Source organism: Heterodontus francisci, chromosome 8, assembly GCF_036365525.1.
Source record: "Heterodontus francisci isolate sHetFra1 chromosome 8, sHetFra1.hap1, whole genome shotgun sequence".
Lineage (NCBI taxonomy): Eukaryota > Metazoa > Chordata > Chondrichthyes > Heterodontiformes > Heterodontidae > Heterodontus > Heterodontus francisci.
This window is the reverse complement of record NC_090378.1, coordinates 99,764,835-99,784,624: the sequence shown is the minus strand read 5'-3', so window position 1 is coordinate 99,784,624 and position 19,790 is coordinate 99,764,835. Positions and strand designations below refer to the sequence as shown.

General features: G+C 43.1%; 1 protein-coding gene across 2 annotated transcripts in view; it reads right to left on the bottom strand.

The window, feature by feature from the left end:
* LOC137372580 (uncharacterized protein C1orf21-like) overlaps positions 1-19,790 on the bottom strand; it is a 279,366-nt gene that overhangs the window by 54,247 nt on the left and 205,329 nt on the right. The window lies entirely within an intron of this gene.

The window sequence follows — 19,790 nt, the reverse complement described above, 5'->3', positions numbered from 1 at the left end:
TGGAACTATATCATCGTTCCTTTACTGTCGCTGGGGCAAAATTCTGGAACTCCCTCCCTAACATCACATATGCTACAGCAGTTCATGAAGGCGGCTCACCACCGCCACCTGCTCAAGGGCAATTAAGAATGGACGATAAATGCTGGCCTTGCCAGTGATGCTCACATCCCAGGATGAAATAAAAAAAAAACCCTACTATTTGACACTCTAATGTAAGCAATCAATATGAATGCTCAATACTGTAATGTCTGTACATTTAGATAATTAACCTGACTATGAAAATTATATGTTCATAAGAAATGCAACCAGGCACGTTGCAGCTTCACAGACATAGCTATGCTAATAAAGCAGGTCACATGATTGTGTGCAGGACAATTAAATAGCAACTTTTCTATTTTAACCACTTTGCTCAACGCAGTTCAACATTTTAGGTTGGTGCCCAAAAACATTTGTAAAACACTTACTGCCAACTTAGTACATGCCTCATTAGCAACTTTAAAAAAAAGCTCCTATGATGTTACTAGCTGGATCCAATTACTTTGGATGAACAGCAAAAAAAGGTCTGTGTAACAGTAGATTAACTCATTGACCATTCACCTCTGTGACCTGGGTTTAAAAGCAACACAAACTCAGGTTTGAGTTGACCAGAAACTGAACTAGAGTAGCCATATAAATACCGTGGCTACAAGAGCAGGTCAGAGGCTAGGAATCCTGAGGCGAGTAACTCACCTCCTGACTCCCCAAAGCCTGTCCACCATCTACAAGGCACAAGTCAGGAGTGTGATGGAATACTCTCCACTTGCCTGGATGGGTGCAGCTCCAACAACACTCAAGAAGCTCGACACCATCCAGGAGAAAGCAGCCCGCTTGATTGGCACCCCATCTACAAACATTCACTCCCTCCACCACCGACGCACAGTGGCAGCAGTGTGTACCATCTACAAGATGCACTGCAGCAATGCACCAAGGCTCCTTAGACAGCACCTTCCAAACCCGCAACCTCTACCAACTAGAAGGACAAGAGCAGCAAATACATAGGAACACCACCACCTGCAAGTTCCCCTCCAAGTCACATACCATCCTGACTTGGAACTGTATCACCGTTCCTTCATTGTCGCTGGGTCAAAATCCTGGAACTCCCTTCCTAACAGCACTGTGGGTGTACCTACCCCAAATGGACTGCAGTGGTTCAAGAAGGCAACTCACCACCGCCTTCTCAAGGGCAATTAGGGATGGGCAATAAATGCTGGCCTGGCTAGTGACGCCCACATCCCATGAATGAATATAAAAAAAGGTCAAAAGCTTCCTGACAGCTGCAAAAGTCCTAACTAAAATGAACTTCAGCAGCCTCAACTCAGCTCCTGGTGGACATAACGTGACATCTCTCAGCTCGATGAGCATGTGCACAAGCCACGAGGAGCACATTTTGTTTTCGTGAACAAAAAAAAAATTGCTATTTAATTAATTTTGTAGCACACAACTGAAATTATGGTTTTGGTTCAGTGGCTATTCACAAAAATACAAGTAATTCTGGAAATCTAATGATATTTCAGTTTGATACCTAACTATTCCAATTAGATGCTGTAGGGGATCACGTAGCTATTCTTTAAGAAAAAAAGAAATCTGTATATGCCTTGCGTCCAAATCAGAAAGTCGTGGGTTCAAGTCCCACTCCGGAGTACAAAATCCAAACCGACACTCCAAAGACAGTGCTGCCTTTTGGATGCGATGTTAAAGTGAGTTCCCCCCCACCCCACCCCACCCCGCATCTGACCTCTCAAACAGATGTAAAAGATCCCATGACACTATCACAAAGAGTAGCACAGGAGGTCGCCCTAGTGTCTTGGCCAATATTTACCCTCAACCAATTTCACAAAAATAGATTATCTGGTCATTATCACATTGCTTGCAGGACCTTGAGCACAAATTGACTACCACATTCCCTACAATATAACAATGACTACACTTCAAAAGTACTTCATTGGCTGTCGAGTACTTTGGGATATCCAGAGATCATGAAACGTGCTATACAAAATCAAATTCTTTCAGCTAAATGAATTAAATGATAAAAGGCTACTGACATAGAAAGAAAGACTTGCATTTATATAGTGCCTTTCACGACCACAGGACATCCCAAAACACTTCACAGCCAGTGAATGAAGACATGATTTTAAAAAAAAACATACTTGCAAACCACAATGGTGGCAGATCCTCAGCGGGACAAGATTTCCAGTCACCAATCCGGCGTACTCCTGACATCCTCCCCGCATCCAAAAATGCGAGTGTTTCAATAACAGAGCAGGCAATACTGGGTGCCTGCCATGATCTTTGTGTTGGGGCTGGGGGTGGGTGAATGTGGGAGTGGCACCTTACCCCAATGTTAAGGATGGCAGCAATGCCAAGGATACCTAAAACCATAGAGAAATTCTATTTTCTTGGGCAACTGGTGTTTCACACACTCACAGGCTTGATTTCTGCCAGGATCAATTGATAAATTGAGTTTTTTTGATCAGGTAAGAGAGAGGGTTGATGAGGGTAATGCAGTTGGTGTGGAGTACATGAACTTTCCAAAGGCATTTGATAAAATGCCACAAAACAGGCTTGCCAGTAAAGTTAGAGCCCATGAAATAAAAGAGACAATGGCAACATGGATATGGAGTTGGTAAAACAGAGTAGTGATGAACGGTTATAAAAACAACAAATGCTGGAAATACTCAGCAGGTCTGGCAGGATCTGTGGAGAGAGAAGCAGAGTTAACATTTCAGGTCAGTGACCCTTCTTCAGAACTGACAAATATTAGAAATGTAAAAGATTTTAAGCAAGTAAAGCAGGGGGTGGGGCAAGGGATAACAAAAGAGGTGCTGATAGGACAAGGTCACAGAGAATAACTGACCAGAAGGTTATGGAGCAAAGGCAAACGGTATGTTAATGGTGTGTTGAAAGACAAAGCGTTAGTACACAGAGGGTGTGAATAGACTGTAAAGCACAAAGCACTCCAAGCACAAACATTAAAAATTTAAAAAAAACAGGAACAGTGGGTAGGCACAGTAGAAACAAACTAAAACGGACTAAAAAACCTAAAATAAAATAACCAAATAAAAAAAGACGTAAAATAACCAAAGAAAAAATAACTAAACATAAAAATGGGGGGCCCATCATGTTCTGAAATTATTGAATTCAATGTTCAGTCTGGCCAGTTGTTGAAATGGCCAGCAACCGGAAGCTCGGGGTCATGCTTATGGACTGAGCGGAGGTGTTCCGCAAAGCGATCACCCAATCTGCATTTGGTCTCCCCAATGTACAGGAGTCCACATTGTGAGCACCGAATATAGTATACTAAATTGAAAGTACAAGTAAATCGCTGCTTCACCTGAAGGGAGTGTTTGGGGCCTTGGATAGTGAGGAGAGAGGAGGTAAATGGGCAGTTATTACACCTCCTGCGATTGCAGGAGAAGGTGCCACGGGAAGGGGATGAGGTGGTGGGGGTAATGGAGGAGTGGACGAGGATGTTGCAGAGGGAGCAATTCCTTTGGAATGCTGACAGGGGAAGGGAGGGGAAGATGTGTTTGGTAGTGGCATCACGCTGGATGTGGTGGAGAATGATCTTTTGGATGTGGAAGCTGGTGGGGTGGGAAGTGTGGACAAGGGGAACCCTGTCACGGTTCTGGGAGGGAGGGGAAGGGGTGAGGGTAGAGGTGCAGGATATGGGCTGGACATGGTTGAAGGCCTTGTCAACCACAGTGGGGGGAATCCTCAGTTAAGGAAAAAGGAAGACATATCAGAAGCACTGTTGCGGAAGGTAACATCATCAGAGCAGATGCGCCGGAGATGGAGAAACTAGGAGAAAGGAATGGAGTCCTTACAGGAGGCAGGGTGTGAAGAAGTGTAGTCGAGGTAGCTGTGGAAGTCCACGAGCTTATAATGAATATTGGTAAACAGCCTATCCCCGGAGTTGGAGACAGAGAAGTCGAGGAAGGGAAGTGTCGGAGATGGACCAAGTGAAGGTGAGAGAAGGGTGGAAATTAGAAGCGATGTTGACAAAGTCTTCTAGTTCGGGGCGGAAGCAGGAATCTCCACCAATACAGTCATCAATGTACTGGAAAAAAAGAGTTGGGGGAGGGGGCCTGAGTAGGACTGGAACAAGAAATGTTAGACATATCCCACAAAAAGACTGGCATAACTAGGACCCACGCAGGTACCTATAGCAACATCTTTTACTCGAAGGGAATGAATGGAGTTGAAGGAGAAGTTGTTCAATGTGAGAACAAGTTCAGCCAGGCAGAGGAGGGTGGTGGTGGATGGGGATTGGTTGGGCCTCTGTTCGAGGAAGAAGCGGAGAGCCCTCAAACCATCCTGGTGGGGGATGGAGGTGTAGAGAGATTGGACGTCCATAGTGAAGAGGTGTTGTTTAGGGCCAGGAAACTGGAAATTGTCAAAATGACGTCGGGCATCAGAAGAGTCATGGATGTAGGTGGGAAGAGACTGGACCAGGGGAGAAAAGATAGAGTCAAGATAGGAAGAAATAAGTTCAGTGGGGCAAGAACAGGCTGAAACAATGGATCTGCCAGGACAGCCCTGTTGGTGGATTTTGGGAAGGAGGTAAACAGTGAAGTGGTGAACGGTTGTTTTTCAGACTGGAGGAAGGTATATATTGGGGTTTCCCAAGATTGATACTAAGACCACTGCTTTTCTTGATATATATTAATGACCTAGACTTGGGTGTACAGGGCACAATCTCAAAATCTGCAGATGACACAAAACTTGAAAATATTGTTAACTGTGAGGAGGACAGTGATAGACTACAAGGGGACATAGACAGGCTGGTGGAATGGGTGGACACGTGGCAGGTGAAATTTAATAGAGAAGTGCCAAGTGATACATTTTGGTTGGAACAATGAGGCGAGACAATATTAAATAAAGGGTGCAATTCTAAAGTGGGCGCAGGAACAGAGACACCTAGGGCTCTATGTGTACAAATTGTTGAAGCTGGCAGGGCAGGTTGAGAAAGTGTTTAAAAAGACAAACTGGACCCTGGGCTTTGTAAAGAGAGTCATAGAGTTGTTACAACCGAGGCAGGAGTAATGCACTGTCAGTTCAGTCCCATTACTCCACAGGTGACAGCGTATGATTAAAGTTTCCCACCTACTGGAAAATTAGCCAAATTAATTATTTTGTTAACCCCCAGAATAAAACAGACCAAACCAAGTATCTTTAAACAACAACAAATTAACTATCTATAAATAAACTAAATCTTAAAAAATACCAAAATAAAACTATGTCTGAAAAGACTTTATAACTTCTTATTCCTCCCAACATTCATGCACACACATATACATTCAAAAAACAATGGTTAACCCGTTTAAAAAATGATGCTTTAAATTAGAGCTGTGCCTTAGGAATAAATAAAACAACTGGGTTGTAAGTCCTGGTTGGTTACTTTCCCAGTTCAGTGAAGCGTCCCAGTCGAGTAGCCAGATGCCACTCAAAGTCTCCACGCGTGTCTGATGAACAGTATGTAATGGATAGAAGGGAGTTTGGCTGCAGAAGGTATCACGCAGATCTTTCAACAAGGAGTATAGCAACATGTTTATTTAGATTTTGAAATAGCAGTTTAACAGTAGAAACTTTACTGAGTTTCCAGAACTCCCAGAAACGCAGAAGCTAACAGAAAGTCACTCCTGAAGCAGAGACTTCTGAGAGACTGGAAGTAGAAAGGAATTTGCTACCTCCAATAATACAAAGATTCCTTTCCAGGTGGAACACAGCCTATAGGCATTTGTAGATTTTCAGCTGAGAAACACAAATTCTTCCTTCACAAACATTTCGCTGGTCTGCCACATCAAACCAGTTCTAGCCAGTCTTCATACACCGTGAAACTGATACAATGCAGCATGTGATCTTTCTCTCTTGCTGTTGTCTAGGAAACAGGCTTGCAGCTCACACACTGTTCCCAGAGAATATGAAAACGTCTCTCAGTCTTAAAGGCACACAGACCCCCTTAGTTTTTAAACAGAGAACAAAACCACTTCCATGACACAGTACAGAAACAAGGTAGGTATGATGAACCTTTATAAAACACTGGTTTAGCCTGAACTGGAGCATTGTCTTCAAGTCTGGGCACCACACTTTAGGAAGGATGTGAAGGCTTTAGACAGGGGGCAGAATGAAATTGTGAGAACAGTTCCAAGGATGAGTAAGTTAAGTCTCATGGATAGATTGGAGAAGATGGGGTTGTTCTCCCTAGAGAAGAGGGGAGAGTAGCATAGTGATAATGTTAATGAACTAGTAATCCAGAGGACTGGACGAATGCTCCGGAAATACGAGTTCAAGACCCACCACAGCAACAGGGGAGAATTTAAATCAATTAATTCAAAAATCAGGAATAAAAACGTTAATCTATGTAATGCTCATCGAGGTAGTGCACACCTGTGCACAGGATGTGTCACCATGTCCCTCTTTCGCCAGCTAGTGACACCCAGGTGCGATAGTCGACATTTAGGGCTTTCATGTCATACTTGCAAGTATCTTTGATGCAGAGCTTTGGGCACCCCACTGGTCTTCTGGCCCCAGCTAATTCACCATACAGAAGGTTCTTGGATATGTGACTATCTTCCATCCTGCAGACGTGACGGATCCACTGAAGCTGCCTCTGTTTGATTAGTGCCAACACACTTAGGAACTCCGCCTTTGAGAGGATTGTCGCATTTGTGATTTTGACCTGCCAGGATATACGCATAACGCGCCGCAGACAGCGAAGATGGAAATTATTGAGCTTCTTTTCCTGGTAGCTGCAAGTCGTTCATGTTTCACAGCCAAAAAGCAAAATGCTGAGAACACAGCCCTGGTCCTAAGGTTCAGCTTGGTGTTATCCCATGCGCTTTTCATGAGTCAGCAGAAGGTGGTAGCTGCTTTCCCCATGCCTGTATTGAGCTCTACATCAAGGGACAGACTGTCTGCCACTGTGGACCCAAGGTAGCAGAATTTTCTAACCCCTTCCAGTGGGGTATTTTTCTTTTTTTTTTACTGTGATCAGGGTGGAGATGCAACATCTTTTCCCATGACCACGGTTTTCTTGATGCTTCTAGTCAAGGAGAAGTTGTTACAGGCAGGGAGAGACAGTCCATGAGCCTTTGTAGCTGAATTCCCGTGTGAGCTTCTAGTGCAGCATCATCAGTGCAGAGGAGTTCTCTGATCAGGACACGATGTGTTTTTTGTCTTCTCTTTCAGCCTTGATAGTTTGTAGAGCTTTCCGTCTGAACTAGTGTGCAAGTAGACGCCTTCCATTTCTGCAGGGATGGCAAAGATCAGGAGCATGGAAATGATGATGCTAAACAGGGTCGGGGGGTGGGGGGGGCTAGGATATAACCCTGTTTCACTCCATTATTCGCTCTGAAACTATCAGAAGTGGAGCCATCAAACTTACAGTGCAGTGCATGTCATGGAAACAGCAGATGAGACTGAGGAGCTTCAGTGAACAGCCAATTTTTCCCAAAATCTTGTAGAGCCCCGCACTACTGACAGTGTTGAATGCCTTAGTGAGATCCTTAGTGTGTGGCACGAGCACCGTGATAAATGGGATAGATAGATCCAGAACAGATCTAACAGCTCAAAACTGGGCATCCATGAGGCACTGCCAGCCATCAGCAGCAGAATTGTATTCAACCACAATGTGGAACCTCATGGCTCAGCATCTCCTTCACTCCACCATTTCCATCAAGTCAAGTGTTCAACCCTGGTTCAATGAGGAGTGCAGGAGAGCATGCCAGGAGCAGCACCAAGCATACCTAAAAATGAGGAGTCAACCTGGTGAAGCTACAGCACAGGACTACATGCATGTTAAACAGCAGAAGCAGTATGCGATGGACAGAACTAAGCAATCCCACAACCAACGGATCAGATCAAAGCTCTGCAGTCCTGCCACATTCAGTCGTGAATAGTGGTGGGCCAATCTACTCTCAATCATCAGTAAAGAGATGGAAGGTGTCACTGACAGTGCTATCAAGCAGCACTTACTCAGCAATAACCTGCTCATCGATGTTCAGTTTGGGTTCTGACAGGGCCACTTGGCTCCAGACCTCATTACAGCTTTGATCCAAACATGGACAAAAGGGCTGAATTCCAGAGGGGAGGTGACAGTGACTGCCCCTGATATCAAGGCAGTGTTTGATCGAGTGTGGCATGAATGAGCCCTAGCAAAATTGAAGTCGATGGGAATCAGGGGGAAACTCTCCACTGGTTGAAGTCATACCTAACACAAAGAAAGATGGTTGCGTTTGTTGGAGGCCAATCATCTCATGCCCCAGGACATCGCTGCAGGTGTTCCTCAGGGCAGTGTTCTAGGTCCAACCATCTTCAGCTGCTTCATTAGTGACCTTCCCTCCATCATAAGTTCAGAAACAGGGATGTTTGCTGATGAATGCATAATGTTCAGTACCAATCAAGACTCCTCAGGTACTGAAGCAGTCCATATCCATAATACAGCAAGACCTGGACAGCATTCAGGTTTGGGCTGATAAGTGGCAAGTAATACCCGCGCCACGCAAGTGCTGGGCAATGACCATCTTAAACAAGAGAGAATTTTACCAACTCCCCTTGATATTCAAAGGCATTACCATTTTGCTGTTTCCCCCACCATCAACATCCTGGGGGATTACCATTAACCAGAAACTTAACTGGACCAGGCACATAAATCCTGTGGCCAGACCAGAGGCTGGGAATTCTGCAGCAAGTAACTCACCACCTGACTCCCCAAAGCCTGTCCACCGTCTACAAGGCACAAGTCAAGAGTGAAACGTTACAGACCTGAAAGGTTAACTCTGCTTCTCTCTCCACAGATGCTGCCAGACCTGTTGAGTATTTCCAGCACTTTATGTTTTTATTTCAGGAGTGTGATGGAATACTCTCCATTTGCCTGGACGAGTACAGCTCCAGCAACACCCAAGAAGCTCGACATCATCCAGGACAAAACAGCCTACTTGAACTGTACCCCATCTACACTTTCAACATTCACTCCCACCACCATTGGCGCACAGTGGCAGCAGTGTGTACCATCTACAGGATGCACTGCAGCAACGCGTTGAGCCTCTTTTGACAGCACTTTCCAAACTTGCGATCTCTATCACCTAGAAGGATAAGGACAAGCAGATGCACGGAAACACCACCACCTGCAAGTTCTCCTCCAAGTCACATATCATCCTGATTTGGAACTATGTCGTCATTCCTTCACTGCCACTGGGTCAAAAACCCCGAACTCCCTTCCTAACAGCTCTGTAGGTGTACCTACCCACATGCACTGCAGTGGTTCAAAAAGGTGGCTCACCACCACCTTCTCAGGGACAATTAGGGATGGGCAACAAATGCGGATCTTGCCAGCAGTGTCCACATCCCAAGAAATAAAAAGAGAAGCTTGAGAGGAGATTTGATGGAGGTATTAAAATCACGAAGGGTCTAGACAGCATTGATAGAAACTGTTCCCATTGGCAGAAATGTCAAGACCCAGAGGACACCAATAGAAGGTGAATGGCAAAAGAACCAACAGCATCATGGGGAAAAACCATTTTATACAGTGAGTGGTTAGGATCTGGAATGAGAGTGTGGTGGAAGCAGGTTCAATCCTGGCTTTCAAAAGGAAATTGGATAAGTACCTGAAGAGAAAACATTTTGCAGGGCTACAGGGAAAGGGCAGGGGATTGGGACTAGTTGAGTTGCTCTTGCAGACAGACAGCACGAACACAATGGTTCAAAAGACTTCCTTCTGTGCTGCAACCATACTATGATTCTATCTGAACCCAGCATGCATGGTGGAGGCTTTTATAGTGCTGGGGCCTACTATTGCAGAATTGGTGGGAACTCCAGATCACCTGAAACATCAGCACTGGCAGGATGAGGTTATGTATGGAGTCTGTGATTGGGGCTGAGGGCAGTCAGGGCTGAGGATAAGCCTATGCAAGGAGCATATGTCCCACTTCCGATGAAACTTGAGAGCACACAAAAAAGGGACAGAGACCTGCTAGAACTGGATCCAGCCTTACATTCTGAATAGGATGCCACCATTTCACCATAATTGCACCTGCCCCAGGCCTGGGAATTTTCTGGCCTGTTATTTCTAAACTTACATTCATCTGAGCAAACAATAAAAAAGTTGGAAAGAAAAATTGAAGAATGAATTTAGGTTTATACAACACCTTTCACATCAGGGTGTCCCAAAGTGCTTTATAACTAATGAAGTACTTGTGATGTACAGCCACTGTTGTATTGGAAACACAGGAGCTAATTCGCGCACAGTAAGCTCCTGCAACTCAATGTGATAATGATCAGATAAATCTCTTAGAGGGGGGCTCACCAGCTCTTATTCAAAATAGCTGCATGGGTACTTTTAAATACACCGAGAGAATAGACATGGCCTTGGTTTAACATCTCATTCAAACAGCATCTCCAACACTGCTGCATTTCCTCAGTACTGGACTGGTGGGTCAGCCTAGATTATACGTTCAAAGTCTGTGGAGTGGGATTTGAACTCAACCTTCTGACTCAGAGGTGAGAGATCGACCAACTGAGCCATGGCAATGGAGTCGAGTCTGATTCAAAGTCTGCATGTAATGCAGAGGAGTCACTCCTTATCTAACAGCAATGGGAATTCAGGCTGATTTTTCTTCTTCTTCAAAGTTAATTGTATTGCCCTTTCTGCTGTCTGTGCTGACATGTTAAATCAGCACAGACTAGAAAGCAACCCCATATCTTAGAGTCTGTAATGATTCATTCCAAACTCTCCTTAAAGCTGCGATAACTCCATACCTAACACAGTAAAGACTGCTACTAAATAAACGTGCCTATTACCCTATCCCTTACAGGGGAAGAAAAGTATTTCAAGGTATTTTATAACAATTACAGGATTTAAATCAGGATGCAGCTGTTTTGTGTAATTATGTTGATTACCTCTTGTTCCTCACAATCAAATGAACACAGGGATGAAAAACAGATGCCAACACCACAAGAAGACTAACTGCACACTGAGTACCAGCAATGTAGCGGATGGCATCTTGCAGTGTTCAAACTGCTGTATCATGCAAACCCATATTGTTTTTCCATTTTAATGGTGCATATCTCTTACTGGATCCTACAGAACTGAAACAGGACTAGCTTTCCTTTTACTATTAACCAATAATTTTCCTTTATGTTATATTCCAGCACCGAAAATGCTGCCTGACTCAACTATCTTACATTATGAAGCGAACTAATAGGGTAGATATGGACCATAATAGTGCAGATCTTGGGCATATAATTATGAGCCACAGTAATCTAAACATACCCCAATGACTTAGAACCATTGATACCAACTTGGCTGAAACATTCAAAAAGGAAACTGACAGATTCCGGAGTCAGCAGGGACCCAATACTGCAGTCTTGAACAAGGAACCAGATAAATCAACTTGGACAGGCAGGAGGGCTTCTTCTCATTCCGACTTTCTGATGCTTCCACCAAATAGGAATCTTCTCTGCACTCATTCTTTGCACTGAAGGAGCAAAATTCCAAAACTCTAATGTTGGCGCTTGGAAAAACATTTTTTTTGCTGCAAATTCCACCTCGGCTTCTTTTAAAGCATTAGCCTCCAAGATCCCATGGCGTCATGAAGGCATTAGTAGATCACAGTGCAGTCACCAGGCTATATTATGGGTTGTTGCTGCCAAGAAATAATGTTGGTGGAGTGTGCTTTCAGTTATCACGAGTCCAAACAGGATGCAAACTATCAGGTAGGTCAGACTGGACTTGATAAAAAGTTCAAATGAAAACTTTGAAGAAAACAAGCTGAAGGAATGTACCAGTATTCACGAGTAATTATTTTGTACACTGCAAATGGAAAACACCATGCAACATCTTTGAAAATCAAAACATATACAAGTCTGAACTGATTGAAAACAGTTGCTTTAGTCAGAAACACATTACTGAAAGCTGTGGTACTTTCTTAAAGAACACATGCATAGGGGCTGATTCAAGAAATAAACAACCACACCCACTATTTAATAAGTGCTTTCAGTTGGCTAGTAAGCTTTACAGAGGAAAACTGCAATGAGGGCAGCAGATTTTTCATGTAAAGCTCAGGGAGTTCTGCAACAGAATAACAAATCCATTATTACACTGCTCCTGATAGTGTTGTTAAAACAGAAATCAGACTGACAAATTTGACACGGCTTCATCAAACGAAGAAAAAACAGAAGACGTGGAATTAGCATAAGCAAAACAACAGACCCGTCAAGCAGGCTGTACTGCCCAAATATTTGGTTATGTCAGACATACTATCATAGCATAGTATATCTCTAAAGAATAATTACAAATAGTACAAAGGAGATAGAAACCTGAGCCAATGCTGGACATTTAACAGAAGATTATTCTCTAATTCTAGATAGGAGAGTTAAAGCCATGTGGATCAGTTCTGGGCCACAATCAGTTTAGGGGTGAGACAAACTGCTTGTTGTTATTCTTGACATGTGACATACAGAACAAAAATACACGATTAACAGCAAGTACAGTGATGGGTTTCAAAATAAACAATATCCTTGGTGACCTCTGCCAGAAAGAACAGTGTGTGGAATGGTTAACCTTGTGATGATAAACCAGCTGGAGTCACCTACTCTTCTGCAAGACAGGCATGAGGAAACAGGCTGACAAATGCGGAGGCGTGACAGCTGGTGCCAGTGTTAATTGTTACTCATTCCTGCACAACAAAAGACATAGAAGTTGGATCTCTTCCAATTCAGAATGTTGAATGCTTTTGGATAAAATCAGAAAGCATTGTTATTGTAAAAGGGATTGCCAGTCAACAGGCCAGAGAAAAGATTTTTGAAATACGTACTTTTTTTTTTTGGAAAGGTGGAGGCAGTATTTTCTGTGTAAGAATTTAGTTTGAGGGAGAAAAAAAATGAATCATGTCTCCGACCTTGATTTAAATGTATTTTTGATCTTGTGAGGTGCTGTCACTCTGCGTTACTAGCCAGTGTTGCACTGTTGACTCAATTGTGGGTTGAGAGGGTATGTGTACATCCAGGGGCATCTGCACGGATCTGGATGGAAGTTGATCCTTTGGAACCAGAGAGACTGGCAGGTTCCTCCTGCTGAGCAGTGGGTGTTTCACGTGAGATGTGAGATGTGGCGAGCAAAAGAAATTGTACAGAAACCATACTAACATTTCTGCTGTTAATTTTGCATTTACATTTCTATTTTTCTTAACTAATGTTTTCTTTGCACCTTGCACTGACCAAGGTGCCAGAGGAGAAACACTTGCGCCTTTTAGCCAACACTTAGGAGACAGATAAGGAAGGACAGGTGTGCAGTGAAGGTGACTGGGAATTCTTAAGAAAAATTGGTCTTTCTTCTCACCATTAACTACTTCAGCTTACTTCGAAGCTTGGGGTTGAACTTTACAGACCTCCCCTCCCCCCTCACCCCACCGCCATCAGGGGTCATGGCGGTGGGGGGCGAAAAATGCCTCCGGCAGAGGCCCGCCAAGGACCTTAACGCTGGGAAGGCCTGGCCCCATATTGATGATGGCGGGGGCGAGGCCTCGTGGCACCCCACCCCCAGCTGCTTGGCAATGGAGGCCAATCTAAATATGTTCATTAATTTAAATAAATGAATTGATTACCGTCACCCTTCTGCCGTCCATCCTGGAACAATATTGGTGCCGGTGGCCGGCATTCCAGTGCCTTCGGATCCCCAGTTATTTAATTGATGTAGGGGATGGTGGAAAGGGGTAATGTTTAAAGTTTATGAACTTTTTGGGGGGGAAGGTCAGGTGCATAAGTATTTTTGGGGCGGGGAGAAGGGCAAGGAATTAAATCTATGGTTGTGGGGGGGGGGGCGGTGGAAGAGGAGCAATATCAATTAATTTAATTTTTAAAAATCTATTCTTTAAATACTTAAACATAATGACAGGGCTCGAAGCCCTTTGAAAATGGCGCCAGCGCCTGTGCAAAGGCAGCTGACGCCATTGCCGGAGAAGGACCGCCCGCCCCTCCACGTCACTGGGGGGTCTTCTCTGGCCATTTCAATGAGCTGCCGCGTTTATTATCGCGGTGGCTCCGCGACATGCAGTCCACGCGGGCGGATTGTCATTGTTTACGCCCGCTGCCGAAAATGCAGTCCCTTACATCCTTCAACAGATGGAATATTGTTGCTACATTTGACAGCTGTTGCTCCTAGACTTATTAGAGTCCAAATCTAGACACAATAGTGGGCTGGGTGAGGACATTCTATTCCACTCCAGGGCTCAATGTCCGAGCATTGGAAAAATGGCTGCCATGACAACTCCTCAGATAGATTATGACTTTGGCAGCAGTGTAGGAGATGCTAGCAGTTGCAGACACTTCACGCTGATAGCAGAAACACCAGCACCATTGTAATGGCACATCAACATTCTGTACCTGCCAATGTGGAATAGTAAAGTTGAAACGTCCCATACATAGGAACAGGAGTAGACCGTTTAGTCCCTCAAGGCTGTTATGGCTCTAACTTTTAGTCTATGCCCCCTAGTCCTAGACCCTCCAACCAGTGGAAATAGTTTCTCTTTATCTATTGTATCAGTTCCCCTCAATATCTTGAAAACTTCGATGAAATCACCCTTTGATCTTCTAAATTCCAAACAATACAACCCTAGTGTTTGTGTAATCTGACCTTGTAGTTGAACCCTTGGAGTCCAGGTACATCTGGTAAATATGCTTTGCACTCCCTCCAAGGTGTGGTGAACTGAACACAGTGATCCAGGTGTGGTGTAACCAGGACCTTGTATAACTGCAGTATAACTTCTACCCCCTTGTATTCTCATCCTCTAGATATAAAGGCCAGCATTCAATTAGCCTTTTTTAAAATTATTTTTATTGGCAGTCCATGATATTTTAATAATGTGTACATAGACGCCTTAGTCCCTTTGAACTTATGCTGTTTCTAGCTTTTCACCATTTAGAAAGTACTCTGATCTATCCTTTTTAGGTAAAGTGGATGACCTCACATCTGCCCATATTGAAACCCATTTGCCACAGTTTTGTCCATTCACTTAATCTATTAATATCTTTGTAATTTTATGCTTCCATCTAGATTGCTTATAATGCTACCTATTTTTAAGTCATTGGTAGATTTGGATATGTGGTTCTCTCTCCCATCATCTAAGCTATTAATAAATATAGCGAATTGTTGAGGCCCAATACAAATTCTAGCAGAACTAGTCACATGCTGCCAATTCGAGGATCTGCCCATTATCTCTGATCTCTGTCTCCTGCCACTCAGCCATCTCCTAACCATGTCAACGAGCTGTCTTCAATTCCATACACCCTCCCTCGCCTGTGGGATTCTCAGACAATAAAAGCTCCGGGTGGAAAAATTTAAAACACAATCCGAACGATTTCTTTATTGATTTTCCCTCCCTCCAAAGGGAATTGCTGGATGGCTGCTTGAGATCTACCCTTAATAACCTGCCAAGGGCTTGGAAATTAATTGTGCTGAAAAATTGAGCTACAAGCTGACAGTCTACCACTGTAGGTGGTGCATCAGTCCACAGATAAGCTGCTGTACTTTGGAGTTGGGGCCTCGGACAAGGATTGTGGGGCCTAGATTTTGAGAGTGGGATGAGTGGGATGACTGTGCTAAGTGGTTATTTTTTTTTATTCATGTGATGCTTAGAGTTGGTATTCCCTGAAGCCGCCCACACCAGTGCCTGCTGCCTCGGAGTAAACCAAAGTTGTAGGAGGGACCTGAAGCAGGTGGTGGGCCCCTTTTTTGCATATGCCACTTGTTTGTGTGAACTCAATATAGCAGGCAGCACACTTTCAGTCTGAAGTGTGCACAAGCTTCTGGCCCAACATTTTGGTGGCTCAAGAGGCTGCATAGCGCATGAAAAACAGGCGATGAGGTTTAATTGAATCCCCCAACCACCCCCCCCCCCCCCTTTACCTTCACAGCAGAGCACGGCACTCCAAACCAGCTGCCCACAGCTCTGCTCTTGGATTCACAACTTAAAATAACGCATAAGCGATGATAACCAAGTACAATGGAAAACCGAGACCTAATTGTGGGTGCTACATTATGTTTACTGAAATGAACATTTCATGAAATTCTTAAAGTTGATGAATCTTGGCCAAGATGCTTTGTACCTATCAGGTCACAAGATGCATACAAGTGGTTGAATGATTATCTTTGCTAGAATTAAATCATCGTAATAATATATTCAAATACAAATTGATAGCTGCAGTGCCAGCAGCTACTAACTCGTTTTTTCTAAAGTTAACAATGCTACTGTAGCCTTTAATGGAAGTCAGGAACCATTTAGGCAACAATACAACCTACCAGGGTTCCTCATGATATCTTAACTACCAGTATGAAGCTGCTCTGCATCAGCAGGTAACATGAACCTATAATTTAGAAAACAATAGCATGTGTAAGACTCCTACATCCGATGTAATGAGGGTTGCTGGAAGTGTAACGGATCATATGACATGCACTGTCACCACTGGTGTAATTTGTACAGTGACTACCCTTTAAGAAAATGCAAAAATTGGGAGGAGGCTTGTGTGGAGCATAAACATTGGCATACACCGAATGGCCTGTTTCTGTGCTGTAAAATTTTATGCAATTACATTAAAACAGGGAAACAATTATATTGCGATGTTCCCCACCCCGCATTTAAACAGTACACTTGTCTGGTTATTTCCACAAAGAAAACTACTTGAACATGAGACATAGACATTTTTAGGCACAGGCAAACAGCATTAGCCCCTTTCTCAGACACAAGCTGCTTCCCACCATATTCCTTAATCAACTAACTGTCTCTCCATCATATTGTCTCACGTATAACATCAGCCTCCCTGACTACTATTTGCATAACCTCTGCTGAAACCAGGGTTTAAAAAAAAGTCCAATTTCATCTGCCTCTCCACCTTCCCCACCACCACATTTCTTCTCAACCTCCTAATTTAATTAAAACAAGAAATGCAGGAACCACTCAGCAGGTCTGGCAGCATCTGTGGAAAGAGAAGCAGAGTTAACGTTTCGGGTCAGTGACCCTTCTTCGCCAGTTCCGAAGAAGGGTCACTGACCCGAAACGTTAACTCTGCTTCTCTTTCCACAGATGCTGCCAGACCTGCTGAGTGGTTCCAGCATTTCTTGTTTTTATTTCAGATTTCCAGCATCCGCTGTATTTTGCTTTTATCCTAATTTAATTGATGTGTTCTGGTATTTGCCATAATGTACAAGTTACACACATTAACTTGGTCAAATATTTCAAAGTCTCCTCTTTTTCAAAGAGATCAAGCTAAAATTCTTTAACCTTTCTTGAACATAACGTTGACTGCTTATATGCAAAGTCACCTTTGTTTGTGCCTCTGTGATTTTGGAAGGGCAGTAATATTCTTTCCACGATTAGGTGAGCAGAATTCATGTGCTATTCCAGATGGCTCTGACCAATCTCCTCCTCTCCTGCCCTCCCCATTTTTCTCAGCATAGATTCATGACACAAGACAACCTAAGAACAACTCTGTCCAAAATCATCAATGTACATTTAAAAATAGTTTTTTCAAGAATCAAATTCCTTTGTTTGGGTCATTTACAAACACAATTAAAAAAAGTAACACATGCAGCATAACTTACAAGCTGTTAATACAAAACTATTTCAAGAGATCCTGCAATGCTGCAAAATGTACTCTATTTCTATTATGGCTCGATGTCCAGATGTATACAGACTAGGAGAACAGGGCTTCATACCCTCACAAACAGATAACAAAGGTAATTAGCAGCTGATTATACTTATTTATCAACAATTTTGTATAACTTTGCAACTTGTTTAGAATTAGCCACACTGTCACACACATCTACCACTCCAGTCCATTAATATACTGGAGTCTGTTCAATTCAGGTTTATTTAGTTTTAAGAACATGATTTGATGCTTGAATCTACTTGAAAATCTACATTATCATCTGCATTTAAAGACATGCAAAAATATTAATAGCTAGGGTGCTGTTCTCTGTGCTGGTTCAAGTCAATGATCCATGCTTCACTTTCACACAGGGCATAGATTGCACAAGCAAGCACTATAAGTGGACTAAATCTCTTAGCATCCTGTGATATAACAGAACCTAATGCAGTTCTCGCATTCATCCCCGTCAGCAGCCCAGTAAGAAACAACAGTTTTCAGCTTTCTCAGGCAAACTCACGTACTAATGAAGCTGAAAGAAAACCTTTTTTTTTTATAAAAGCCTATCTTCCCTCTGCAAACTTTTTAATAATATTTCAAAATTATGAGGAGTTCATATGTAGACAATCCACTACAGGAAACAGTAGAATACATATATTCTATTGAAAAAACTGGATAACTTTCAAGTGACAGGGTTTGAAGATCTTCTACAGTTGGTAGAGTGGATAGTCTACACTTTCCGATGAAAGGTCATCTACCTATTCCACCCCCCTACCCCACACACCCACCACCCATAGATGCTGCCTGAACTGCTGAGTATTTTCCAGCATTTTCTACTTGTGTTTCAAATTTTCAGCATCTGCAGACATCGGCTGTCCCTTGATTTGAGGATGCTGTCAACTCAAGGTCATGAGTTTCTGCCGTGGGTCTTCTGCTTTAGTCTACACTTTCATTGGATATTCTGTACACGTACAGACTATCAAATCTTTTAGCGAGAGTATTATTTACTCATTTCATTCCAATGGTAATAATTACATGCAGACTGTGCTTTAGTAGTGATCAGGCAAGACTGACTTCCACCTTAATGCAGACATTTATTAAATTCATAAGGTTATCAGCAGCAAGTCAAAAAACCTGTATTCACAGTTAGCATAGCAACCGGACATAAATGCAGCCTTTTCAAAAAGAAACAAAATTCACCACTGAATGGAAATAGACGGATCCACCTCAGTTCTGTTTTGCAACAAGCTTTAAAATATCTGAACAAGGCAGATTATGTTAAAAAAGGTAGGTGAACTAATTCCAGTTACAATATGGAATTTAATATGTATAAAATATATATCTTGCATGAAAAGTAACTTACAATTTAATATTCCCTATTTTTAAAAATCTACTTTTGGCACACAATGCTGTGAAGAGTGTACTACTCTTCCCTATCACATGATGTTTGAAGGGACTCTCTTCAATAAACATGTAATTGCAGAGGTAAAACACTGAAGCAATAGCCAGAAACGACGAGGATGGGACATTGTCCTGTTCTGTTTTATGTAACCAGACAGTGTTACAGAAAGACACCATGACAAAATTCTGAGCTCCATGTTAAGTGATGTCAGAGAACAGATGATTGCAGAACAGCCTCTGATTGCATCTTTAGGAGCCAAATTTAATTAAACATTTAATTTAAATTAATACATTCAGCATATACTACAGTTCTGCGCTTTTCCTGTCATCTTATCTATTGTAAATTCTGCTACCCACATTTATAATGGAAATTGCATATGTAAACTTGTCACGCCACAATTACATCCTCCTGCCAGAGGAGGTACTTCAGCAATACCATTAGCAGGTGGGTCTAATTGTCTTGTGACATGCTTACCATAGGCAGTTTGCATTATACATGTGGACGTGGGAATTCCCAAAGGAAACATAACAAGGACAGAGGGCTGAATTTTATGCAGGCAGCAGGGATTCCTCACCTCTGCTCTTTTGGGGACGCCCGGATGCTTTTTACGGTGTTCAGCAGTTAACTACCTGGCGCCAGGGTCCCCATCCCTTTAAGGACTGGAGTCCCTCCTCCAAGAACAGCTAGCGAATCAGAGGGCTGGCAGCTGAGC